This window comes from Limulus polyphemus, unplaced genomic scaffold (genome assembly GCF_000517525.1).
Source record: "Limulus polyphemus unplaced genomic scaffold, Limulus_polyphemus-2.1.2 Scaffold191, whole genome shotgun sequence".
NCBI lineage: Eukaryota > Metazoa > Arthropoda > Merostomata > Xiphosura > Limulidae > Limulus > Limulus polyphemus.
In genome coordinates, this window is record NW_013665801.1 from 521340 (window position 1) to 524339 (window position 3000).

The 3000-nt window shown below is 34.1% G+C and overlaps 1 pseudogene; it reads right to left on the minus strand.

Moving 5' to 3' along the window:
* Positions 1–2234, minus strand: part of LOC106478225 — a 109945-nt pseudogene extending 107711 nt beyond the window's left edge.
* Positions 2235–3000: the final 766 nt, after the last annotated feature.

The following is a 3000-nucleotide window of genomic DNA, read 5'->3' on the forward strand; positions in this document are numbered from 1 at the left end:
AACCCGCGACCCACAGATTGCGAGTCGAGATCCCTAACCACCAGGCTATTACCGGGCCACGTTGGTCGAGGTCATAAACTTTTAAACATTAGCTCAATAAACCATGCCATTCTTAATTTCGCACTGTTGACTAGAATGACGTCGACCAGTCAAGAGCCTAGTATGTAAATACTTTTTCATGAACAGCGTTATTGAATTGCATAATTATAAAACCTCTAAAACTAAAAATAGAGGAACATGTTCAGAGTCATAGTGCTGCTCGAACCTTGGACCTTCCGACCTACAACTCGGCACACTAATCTCTAGCCACACACAGGCCCTATTACAAAGAAATTCAGATATATCGATAAAGCGCTAAGGTATAGTTTGGAAATTATTTTTCAAAATGCGCAATTTATGTCTCTAAAAAATTGACCAACCTAAGTTACATAATAACTATTGTGATTCACATTTCTTTTTATTAGATTCAACTTTTCATCAATTTAGCAATTACATAAAAACGAGGTTTGAGCTGTATTGATAAATATTACATAATACAGTTTTTCTTAAAAACATTAATAACATCTGTTTAACAACCCACAAAAATTCTATTTCTTTATGCGTTTTTCCATTAAAACAAAAAGAGACATTTTCTTTGAAGCTACAATTGCTAATTTATTGGAATATTACAACATTTTACCGATTAATAACATTTCCAGAGGGTAATATTATAAGTCGTTACATTTACCAGCATATTAGTGATATTCAGAGGCTTTATATTGCCACCAAACATGCAGTATTATCACAAAAAGAGACATTATCTTCAAACATAGAAGTTGTTTAAAGCTAAACTGAGACAAGAGTTGTCTACTTGAAAAACTGCTTCAAATATACAAATATATGGTTCTTTGTTTTGTTTAATTGCAAAACTGTATAATTAGGTATCCGCACTGTGTCAACCACAGGGATAAAGCCTCGACTTTTAGCGTCATCAACCCTTAAGCATTTTATCAAAACTGCATTAAAGTTTTTTAAATATTTTTGTTGATAACGTAACACAATGATAAACATTATTTATTTATTGTTTTGAAGCTATAAAATAAGTTACAATAAATACTTTTTTTCTAATATTCGTTGAAGATTGCAAGGCAAAAAAAGAAAACAAAATTAACTAAACAATTCTTACTTGCTTACATACAAATCACGTAATAGCAAAACTTTAACTACTGTACTTACCCCTTGCGTGATTAGCTACATCTTTAAGAATGCTTGAGTAATTTGTTGTAAGTTTGGTTTCGTCGAAGTTCAGATAGTACACCTCCCTATCAAGTTTTCTATAGACAGCACTAAGTGTGAAGTAGCAGTTGGAATTTCCCAAACTATGGTCGTCAAAGTTATGAAAGAGCAGCGCGATGACGTACCAATTAAATCTACGAAGAATCTTCAGAAAGATATGACCGATTTGGGTATAAGACCCGTTCATTCTGGTCAGAAGAGAATAGAACGGTTTTTTCTGATCAAAGTTGTCGTTCTGTCCACCTGCGGTTAATAGAGGGATGTCCCAGATGGTGGTATATCGAGACAGAGGTCCGAGAACATAAGGACAAAGAGGCCCCAGAAAAACATCAACTTCACCAGATATATAAGAATCAAATGCGGCTATAGGACCATGAGCTGAAGAACACTGGGTATTTTTTCTATGAATGTTCACTGAGCGTCCTCCGAGTGCACCGTTGTTGCCTTCTGCTTCTAGCTTCTGGACAGCATATTCTACAGCTGCTAATATTTGGAAAAGAGAATAAGGGAATTTCGGATCTTCTGGTGCAAGGACTAATATTTGGAGGGTACGATTGTTGCTTCCTGCTTCTACTAAAACCTTTTGTCTGAAATAAGATGCCAATTTCGTGACAATTACGTTATCTTCTTTTCCGGACAGACTAAGCGTTACACTGAACACTCCTAAAACCAATAACCTGTAAAATCTTACTGGTGATATATTTCTGTTATTCATATTGAAAAAAAAGCCCATTAGTTTCTAAAAAAGATATCCGTAAATTTCGCTTCTTAATGAAGGTCAAGTTTTAGAAATCACCTACCATTTAATTTTGATAGTATCAAAGGGAGACTGATTTATAGATCTGATCAGAGAAGACAATCTGTTGAGAACTTTGCAAATGTATGTTGTATAAATTAAGCGTAAGGAATGTTATTTAACAAATCAAATATTGAAACCAAAAAAAATGTGAATCGACAGACCTTTTTTTTTCTTCCTTTTAATTATAAAAAAACAGTTCTTAGATGCTCAACTTTGTTTCAAAATTTTGTCGCTTAAAAAAAGATAAAATTCGATACTTCGTTAACTATCTTGGAAAAGTCCGTGTAATATATAAAACATATATGATAGTCCAAATACCAAATATGAAGGGAAATACACAGATAACAAAAGATAAGCAAAGCAAATGAACTTGTGACAGAGATGATACGACTTATCAATCAATCAGCTCCCAATACTGTTTCAAAGTTACACCTAGCTTGGATTATTAAATACTGATGGTATTCATACATTCACATATTAACAGCCCTTCATGGGTAATACTTTGACAAAAACATTGGTGCCACCTTAAAGTTAAGTCACAGAGTTCCGCCAACCTTACATCGGTGACACTCGTATAGTTGAAATGCTTTCGGCTTTGTCTTACTTCCTTCTATACTTTACAATCTTGTTTTGTCATTGAATGCTCAGTAGGCGAAGAGGCCGCCCTCTTCTGGAGAATTTCAACAAATAGGAGGAAGCAGACAAAGTAGTGGGACGTTCTCTTCCCACGTTTCAGAAGTTTGAAAAGCGTGTAGGCAGTTATTGATATAACACTCATATCTGATAATGTCAATAGTTAAATAGTTAGAGTATATATATTACACATTACACTAAAAAACCGCGATGACTATAATGTTATAAATTCCACTGTTTTCTTTCACTTACTTTGCAGTGAGCAAGTGGATTTATCTTATATTGTTTGTTTG